This window comes from Papilio machaon, chromosome 29 (genome assembly GCF_912999745.1).
Source record: "Papilio machaon chromosome 29, ilPapMach1.1, whole genome shotgun sequence".
NCBI lineage: Eukaryota > Metazoa > Arthropoda > Insecta > Lepidoptera > Papilionidae > Papilio > Papilio machaon.
In genome coordinates this window covers 4,102,501-4,112,500 of record NC_060014.1, presented here as the reverse complement: position 1 = coordinate 4,112,500, position 10,000 = coordinate 4,102,501, and the positions used below count along the sequence as shown (strand labels likewise).

The following is a 10,000-nucleotide window of genomic DNA, read 5'->3' as shown; positions in this document are numbered from 1 at the left end:
GTGGGACACTGTGTCGAACGCCTTCGAGAAATCGAGGACCGCCACGTGACATTCTCTTAACTTTTTCCTGCAATCCCCTAGTACTGCGTCCAGCACGGCGGAATTCTCCAACGTGCCGTCGGCGCGGACGAATCCACGCTGTCGTACATCGGGGGGGCAGCAGTCCAACAGTCTTTTCGCCAGGACAGAGTGCATGTGCCTGAGCGGTATCGACGCGATCGAAATCGGCCGATATTCGCCCGGGCCAGCAGGAGCGTCCGTTTTCGGCACAAAGACCGTTCGGCACTGCCGCAGGGGTTCCGGGATTTCGCCAGCGGACAACCAAGAGTTGAATATTTCCGCCTTTAGGTCCCAGGGAACTTGGCGCCACTCTTCCGGGCGGATACCGTCCGGACCAGGCGCCGTCTGCCAATCGAAGCAGGAGGCCTTCAACTCATCAGAGGTGAAGGGCCTCCACAGCGCGGAGTAATCACGCTCGCCCCCGTCCCGCTCTGCACGCCGCAGGGCGCGCAGAGCTCCCGGTGTGGGCCCAGTCGCGTCGGACACACGCTCTAGAACTGGTCTCCAGTAGGATTCCAGTTGTTCGAGCGTGTGCCCCACACGCCTGTGCGCTCCATCAATCACTTCGGCTGCTGCCCGACTTTTGGACTTACGATAGAGTTCCTGGACTCTCGCGTACTCCATTCTCCTCCGTTTCCGGCTGGACAGTCTAGCAGAGGCATTGTTGGTGTCATAGTCAAGGTTAATATTGATGCGGAAGCGCTTCGCGCTTTTGGCGCCCAGCCCATAGCGCGCTTTCCTCGTCGCGGCCACCGAAAGGAGGTCCTCGATGAGTCGAGACGCGCATGGTGTACCTGGGATGCCAGGATTCACGGCAGGCGGCGTTCTGGTTGGCGATGCTTGCGGCTGGACGGATGACTCGGCACTCTCAGTTTCCATAACCGGCTGTAACAAATCCCTGCTCTGACAATCGCCCCAGGAAGGTGGTATGGACTCATCCCGGCACCTTTGTACCAGGCTCCGATAGTCTCCACCCCGACGTTTTCCTTTGATTGCTTCGAGGGTCCTGTCGAACCCCGTCAAGCAATTGAGCAGGTCTACATTCGTACAGCGGCCGGTCTCCTCGAGCAACCTAGCCTCCGTACGCGCCATCAAGAGCACCTCCTCTTCGCGCCACCTGCGCTTCACCGACGCGGGAGCAGCTTCCGCATTCATCTCTAACGGGTGGGCACGACGTTTGTGAACTCCCAAACCCGTTTTGGTGCTGAACTTGCGTTCACACACCGGACACGTCCAATCGACCACCGGTCCCGAGGCCGAGGCCCCGGTTCGAGTGGCCGGAGAATGGGCCAAGCTCCCCGACTCCTGTGGGAGGTCGGGGTGACCAGATAAATTCTTATTTATTCTGTTCATTGCTTTGTTGGAAAACCCATTGACGGTCGGGGTGCAAGCCCTTCCGCCGGGAGCGCCCGTCGCTTTCGTTCGTCCCAACCGAAGCAAGCGACTAGACTTAGGTCGGCCACCACACGACAAAAGCCGATTCGGTGAGACCCTTTGGGACTATTCGAGGTTTGACCCTCGAACCTCGCACGGGTTCCGTCCCCTAGACAAGGAACGTTGCGCATACCGAATCCGAAGACCCAGCAAACCCGCTCACAAGCCGGACCACCCCGCCCTCCCACTCACCCAAGCGCCAGAACGGCGCCCAAGTGTCGGTATTAACGGGTCGGAGTGATGGAAATCGCGCGTTTCGCCCCGCGAATTAAAGGAATGTACCAACGGGACTTCGAACCCCGCATCAGCCAACTCCAGGGTCACTGCTTTAGGTACTTCCCCTCCTCCCGTATTAGTCATGAGCAGCGTCGCCGCGTGCAGGCTAGGGGTAGGAGTTGAATCTCGAGTGCCAGCGTACTAAAGCAGTACTGCACACCCGAGATCCCCTTGATGGCAAGTTGTGTTCGCGTATTGAATTGGCTGGACAAAATGGCTGGCTATTGACCAGTCAACCCATCCACGCAGTTACAACCTGCCAGGAGCTTCCAGTCGCACCTCTACCCGTTAGGGCCTTAAGAGAGTCATAGTTACTCCCGCCGTTTACCCGCGCTTGCTTGAATTTCTTCACGTTGACATTCAGAGCACTGGGCAGAAATCACATTGCGTCAACACCCGCTAGGGCCATCGCAATGCTTTGTTTTAATTAGACAGTCGGATTCCCCTTGTCCGTGCCAGTTCTGAGCTGACCGTTGAACGGCGGTCGTACAGGAGCGCGCCGATCGCGCACGAAGCGAAACCGACGCGACCTTACGGCTAGGAAGATCCGCGGAAGGCCGGAACGCGGGTCCGGATTCAGCCCACACGCCCCGAGGGACGCACGAGCATCGACCAGGCCCGGCACCGGCCGCATCCGCTTCCCGTCCAAACCCGACACGCCCCGGTCCTCAGAGCCAATCCTTATTCCGAAGTTACGGATCCAATTTGCCGACTTCCCTTACCTACATTGTTCAATTGCCAGAGGCTGTTCACCTTGGAGACCTGCTGCGGATATGGGTACGAACCGGCGCGACATCTCCACGTACATCCCTCACCTGAATTTTCAAGGTCCGCAGAGAGTATCCGGACACCGCCGCAAATGCGGTGCTCTTCGCGTTCCGAACCATATCTCCCTTCTATAGGATTCCATGGAACTCGAACGCTCAGGCAGAAAAGAAAACTCTTCCCGGACCCCTCGGCGGCGTCTTCAGGCCACTTTGGGTTACCCCGTCGAACACTCGCTGTTTATAAACGAGGGAACGATTATTGAAACGGTTCCGCTGCCGGGTTCCGGAATAGGAACCGGATTCCCTTTCGCTCAAAGGGCGTTATTTATCATAATTATATATATAATATAAATAAACACGCCACATCGACATAAGATCTCTCCTTGAGCTTAGGATCGACTGACTCGCGAGCAACTACTGTTCACGCGAAACCCTTCTCCACGTCAGTCCTCCAGGGCCTCGCTGGAGTATTTGCTACTACCACCAAGATCTGCACCGACGGAGGCTCCAGGCGGGCTCTCGCCCAGACCCTTCTGCGCTCTCCGCCGCGCACGTCCTACTCGTTACGGCATAATGACGACGACTTTTTAAGGGTCGTCGCGCTGGCACGTAACGGTAGTGTATAGGCAAAACGCTTCAGCGCCATCCATTTTCAGGGCTGGTTGCTTCGGCAGGTGAGTCGTTGCACACTCCTTAGCGGATTCCGACTTCCATGGCCACCGTCCTGCTGTCATGAGCGACCAACGCCTTTCATGGTGTCCCATGAGCGTTTTTTAGGCGCCTTAACACTACGTTTGGTTCATCCCACAGCGCCAGTTCTGCTTACCAAAATTGGCCCACTTGGCACCGTCATCAGATCTCCGGCTTCATCGTTCGAGTAAGCCGGAGTTCTCACCCATTTAAAGTTTGAGAATAGGTTGAGGTCGTTTCGGCCCCAATGCCTCTAATCATTCGCTTTACCGGATGAGACTGTTCGTATTCGACGCCAGCTATCCTGAGGGAAACTTCGGACGGAACCAGCTACTAGATGGTTCGATTAGTCTTTCGCCCCTATACCCAGTTCCGACGATCGATTTGCACGTCAGAATCGCTACGGTCCTCCATCAGGGTTTCCCCTGACTTCGACCTGACCAGGCATAGTTCACCATCTTTCGGGTCCCAGCATCTCTGCTCAGAGCGCGCCTACATTCACGGATTGGAAACGAGACGCCTCGGGAGTGCGAGAGATCGATCGAACGACCGACGCTCCATCCTCCCTGAGCGCGCGACAAGCGCGCGCCTTCACTTTCGTTACGCCTTTCAGTTTAAACATAACTCAATGACTCGCACACATGCTAGACTCCTTGGTCCGTGTTTCAAGACGGGTCCTGCGAGTGCCCGAAACTGAATCATCGCAGACTGAGACGCGCACGGTCCGAGACTGCACGGCGGCGACAACAGACGCGCCGCACCGATGTCCGCACAACGGCAGGACCTCGATAATACGACGTTATCTTGCGTCGGGCCGGACGCGCTTTTGTTTAAAATGCGCGTGCGCGATTCGTGTCTTCTACCGTCCGACGGCCGGTCGGCAAAACCGTCACGGTCCAAACGCCTTACCCTTTGACAGGTAAAGACGATTGGGCTCCCGAACGGCGCTTAGACCGACATCGAACGGGTCGCGATGCATTACTAAGAGAGAAGTGCACGCCGTCCGCGAACGTCGACGCTGCCGGCCCGTGAAGCCCGCTATCCCCTTTGACAGGGACGGACGCCTCATCAGAGCGTGGCAGCGTACGCCGCGGATTGACGATGAATCTCTCCGTTCGTTCATTCGAGTTTCGCAGGTTTACCCCTGAACGGTTTCACGTACTCTTGAACTCTCTCTTCAAAGTTCTTTTCAACTTTCCCTCACGGTACTTGTTCGCTATCGGTCTCGCGGTAATATTTAGCCTTAGATGGAGTTTACCACCCACTTAGGGCTGCACTCTCAAGCAACCCGACTCTTAGGAGTGTCCCTCTCGCCGCCGCCCTCCGTCGCTACGGGCCTGGCACCCTCTACGGGAAAACGGCCCCGTTCAAGACGAACTTGGACAGGAGTATCGACGACGAGAAAGCGGAACCTCCCGAACACCACATCTCCCGCGTTCGATACGACCGCGGGATTCAGTGCTGGGCTCGTTCCTGTTCGCTCGCCGCTACTAAGGAAATCCTTGTTAGTTTCTTTTCCTCCGCTTACTAATATGCTTAAATTCGGCGGGTGATCCTCCCTGATCTGAGGCCAACGATAAAAATCGAGGCAGACGCGATATCCGTCAGCTCAACGACGCTCCGCTGCCGTGTTTTCACACACAGCAACGTCGCATCGATGCGCTCTTCGGACGTCGTGTCCGCCTACATTATATATAATATGCACACTCACACGCACGCACACACATGCGAAAACACGCACACGTCGACACAAATATATTATATATTATATATATACATAACACGAAACGGGGTTTATTACGTCACCGTGTGCGAAGACGCGCATGCCCTCTGTCGATTTTTTACGTCGAAGAGTCGCGCGTCCCCGGGACGCCCCCGATCGTATATATATACTTACATACGTAGGTATATATCGTATATATATAACGTGTATATAACATATATACGCGTATCGATGCGATCGGTTTCCGCTCGTATGGTGGTGTAATATGTGTCTGAGAGGTTATATTTAAACGGACCCATATTATAAATACACATTGCGTGAATATGTATAAAATAAGAGAACCGTCAATTGTTCGCTATATATATAGTGAACAGTGTGATTTTTATATTTTAACAGCCGGCCCTCAGACAGGAGTGGTCCTGGATATTTCTCCACGGACCGCAATGTGCGTTCGAAATGTCGATGTTCAAATGTGTCCTGCAGTTCACACTATGACGCGCAGTTAACTGCGTTCTTCATCGACCCGCGAGCCAAGTGATCCACCGTCCAGGGTAATTGTTTTACATATTTTGATATATGTATGTATATAAAAAAAAATAAAAATAAAAAAAAAAATATCTTAGAAGGCGAACGAACACGCGAAGGGAGCGCGCGCGCGCGCGTTATACACACACGCGCGCGCCACCACGACGACGACATAGCGTTCGCACTTTCTAATACCGGTGTGTATTTTTCTGTTTGTTTTTGTATAGCGCCCACCATTATCGGACCGGAACTGGGAGATGACACACAACAACCGGATTAGTGTCACACAACTCCCTCTTTTGGCGCCCCGTTTGGTGTGCCCCGATGGGCGCTCTCTCTTTTGTGGATTATTATTCGTAATATGAGTAATACGTAATACGTTAATGATCCTTCCGCAGGTTCCCCTACGGAAACCTTGTTACGACTTTTACTTCCTCTAAATGATCAAGTTTGGTCAACTTCCCAGCGACGCCGACGGCCGTTAAGCCACCGCGTGTCGGTCCGAAGACCTCACTAAATCATTCAATCGGTAGTAGCGACGGGCGGTGTGTACAAAGGGCAGGGACGTAATCAACGCGAGCTTATGACTCGCGCTTACTAGGAATTCCTCGTTTATGGGGGATAATTGCAAACCCCAATCCCCAGCACGAAGGAGTTTCAACGGGTTGCCCGGGCCTCTAGGCCAGGGAGAACATGCTGATTCCTTCAGTGTAGCGCGCGTGCGGCCCAGGACATCTAAGGGCATCACAGACCTGTTATTGCTCAATCTCGTGCGGCTCGAAGCCGCCGGTCCCTCTAAGAAGAATTTTAATACGTCGCCAGTGAGTTGCGCGACCGAAGCCACGCACACATAAATGACGACGCCTATTTAGCAGGCTAGAGTCTCGTTCGTTACCGGAATTAACCAGACAAATCGCTCCACCAACTAAGAACGGCCATGCACCACCACCCACCGAATCAAGAAAGAGCTGTTAATCTGTCAATCCTTCCGGTGTCCGGGCCTGGTGAGATTTCCCGTGTTGAGTCAAATTAAGCCGCAGGCTCCACTCCTGGTGGTGCCCTTCCGTCAATTCCTTTAAGTTTCAGCTTTGCAACCATACTCCCCCCGGAGTCCAAAATCTTTGGTTTCCCGGAAGCTGCCCGCCGAGCCATAGTAGTAACGTCGGCGGATCGCTAGATGACATATTTACGGTTAGAACTAGGGCGGTATCTAATCGCCTTCGAACCTCTAACTTTCGTTCTTGATTGATGAAAACACCTTTGGCAAATGCTTTCGCTGATGTTCGTCTTGCGACGATCCAAGAATTTCACCTCTAACGTCGCAATACGAATGCCCCCAGTTATCCCTATTAATCATTACCTCGGAGTTCTGAAAACCAACAAAATAGAACCGAGATCATATTCTATTATTCCATGCACGAAATATTCAAGCACAATTTTGAGCCCGCTTTGAGCACTCTAATTTGTTCAAAGTAAAATTGTCGGCCCATCTCGACACTCACCGAAGAGCACCGCGATAGGATTTTGATATTGAACCGCCGTATTACCGACGGCTCACCGACGATATGCTCCGCAGACGTGTCAGTATCACCGCGGATGCGGTGCACCGACAGCGCGGCGCACAAATGCAACTACGAGCTTTTTAACCGCAACAATTTTAGTATACGCTATTGGAGCTGGAGTTACCGCGGCTGCTGGCACCAGACTTGCCCTCCAATTGTTCCTCGTTAAAATATTTAAAGTGTACTCATTCCGATTACGAGGCCTCGTAAGAGTCCCGTATCGTTATTTTTCGTCACTACCTCCCCGTGCCGGGAGTGGGTAATTTGCGCGCCTGCTGCCTTCCTTGGATGTGGTAGCCGTTTCTCAGGCTCCCTCTCCGGAATCGAACCCTGATTCCCCGTTACCCGTGACAACCATGGTAGTCGCAGAAACTACCATCGAAAGTTGATAAGGCAGACATTTGAAAGATGCGTCGCCGGTGCTGGACCATGCGATCGGCAAAAGTTATCCAGATTCATCAAAATTAACGACTTCGGACGCGAGGCCCTCCGTCGATTGGTTTTGATCTAATAAAAGCACTCATCCCATCACTGGTCAGAGTTCTGATTGCATGTATTAGCTCTAGAATTACCACAGTTATCCAAGTAACCGAGGTAAGATCTAAGGAACCAAAACTGATATATTGAGCCATTCGCGGTATCGCCTTAATACGGCTTGCACTGAGACATGCATGGCTTAATCTTTGAGACAAGCATATAACTACTGGCAGGATCAACCAGGGAGCTGACACAAACACGCCGCATACAACGCGCACAACACGCACAACTCGACGATGCGAAAACGTTAAACGTTTAAACGCATCGATGGTTTTTGCTGTTTTGCTTGCTGCCTGCCTGCCTGCTGCAGTCAGTCGGTGGTCATTTTTCTTTTCTACACTACACTACTACACTACACAATACACTACTACTGTGTGGTGTGTGTGGTGCGGTGCTAGTGAACGGACAAAAAGCGCGTTCGATTCATGTGAATGTTCAACAACGAGACATTTTCGATACTTCACACTGTGTAAATAAATTTGATTCTCTCTCTTTATCGAGGAAAAAATATCGACATCAGTCCGGTTTCGGAGAGATCGAAAATACCTTTTTATAAATGCTACTACCACTACTAATACTACTACTACTACTACTAACTACACACTACTACTGATCTATATAAAATAGAATCAAAAGTAATATATATATGTAATATAATAATAATATAATAATGATAGTTGGAAAAAAAAATACACCGTCCCTCGAAGTCGCCGCAGCGGCAATGAGCGACTGTTCGATCTCTCCGGTGGAGGAGACCGAACAAGCTCAACGCGACACACGCGACGACACGAGGCGACGAGAATTCACGGGTCGATCTGGTGCGTTAACGACGCTGCGAAATCTACACGCGCGCCGAACACAAATCGCCACTTCTTTTATAACAGACTCTATTATAAACGTCCTGCCGCATTCATAAACGGGAACGTAGTCTGACACAGTTTATGCGTGTGTGGTGATATTTCGTTGTGTGGTGTGTGTCGTCGTCGTCGTCGTCGTCGTCGCGTGTTTTTGCTGTGTAAAAATATTAAAACAACAAACACAACACTACTATTTTTATTAATAAAAAAATAGTTGCGCGTTTATTTTTTAATACTCTATACACTACACACAAACTCTACAAATTTTACTTTGTAAAAATCACACGACAACAGCAGACACACCACACAACACAACTCTACAAACACCACACACTGTTTCATTACATCACTGACAGACGCCTCTCGCATCCAGTCTACAATAGTAGCAATGATGGTGACATGTCAACCACGCATCATTAAACAATGGGGTGTTCACGTATTGGCGTATACCACAATTGACGTGACACCGGAAAGTGTTTACACGTATTGTTGTTATTATTATCAATGTTTTTTGTGTTTTATTATTATTATTATTATTATTATTTTTTTTTTTTTTTTTATTTTTTTTTTTTTTTTTTTTTTTTAAATCCAGAACAGAATCATCGCTTACTAGTAAGCTAAGTAAGTATTAAAACGAATATATAGTCAGTTTATATTTTGTTGTTGTTGCATGCAGTTATAAAGTTAATAAGAACCGAAACGAAACATTTTTCATCATTATTAAGTTGACTATGAGGGAAGCTACTCGTATGTATGTCTAATGCGGTGTCATTTTCCTCGTCTGTCTGCTGCACGTGCACCGGCAGTGTCATACATACATACATACATACATACATACATACATAAATACATACATACATACATACATACATACATACATACATAAATACATACATACATACATACATACATACATACATACATACATACATACATACATACATACATACATACATACATACATACATACATACATAGTCATTCATATGTAGGATATCTTTTATATTATATTTGAAATGGAACGAAAATGGAAGGACGAACGACTACTATAAAAAAAAAGGAAGTTTTTAATACGAGCTACCTACCACCCCGTACGACGTACGACGTACACGTACACGTAACATTAGACAACAATAATGATTTATATAGTAGTATATATTATTATTTTTAAATGGAATCTTTTAAAACGCAGATAACAGATGGCGCTATCTATTAATAACTATAGGCTATAATATCCTTTATTATTATGATTTATATAGTATATATTATTATTTTTAAATGGAATCTTTTAAAACGCAGATAACAGATGGCGCTATCTATTAATAACTATAGGCTATAATATTCTAATGAATACTGTAAATAATAATAATAAAAATAATATAAATAATACGGAATGGGATATGATCATAATTGATTGAAAAATTGAAACATTATTGAAGAGCGTCGGTGGCGCATTTCGATGGCACCGTATCGGTGGATCGAAATGTACACGCGACGTGTGTGTCCCGGGTTCGATTCCCGGGGTGGGGGTGGTGTATGTATGTTTTTCGATTGTTCAAATTTGAAATT

General features: G+C 49.3%; 2 non-coding genes and 1 pseudogene across 2 annotated transcripts; all 3 read right to left on the bottom strand.

Moving 5' to 3' along the window:
* The window catches only part of LOC123722805, a 7,990-nt pseudogene extending 3,190 nt beyond the window's left edge, over nt 1-4,800 (bottom strand).
* A 547-nt stretch (nt 4,801-5,347) lies between these two features.
* On the bottom strand, nt 5,348-5,504 carry LOC123722818. Its single transcript, XR_006756621.1, has one exon. It is a non-coding gene; the product is annotated as a 5.8S ribosomal RNA (ribosomal RNA).
* A 352-nt stretch (nt 5,505-5,856) lies between these two features.
* On the bottom strand, nt 5,857-7,760 carry LOC123722851. Its single transcript, XR_006756653.1, has one exon. It is a non-coding gene; the product is annotated as a small subunit ribosomal RNA (ribosomal RNA).
* Between the last annotated feature and the right edge of the window lie 2,240 nt (nt 7,761-10,000).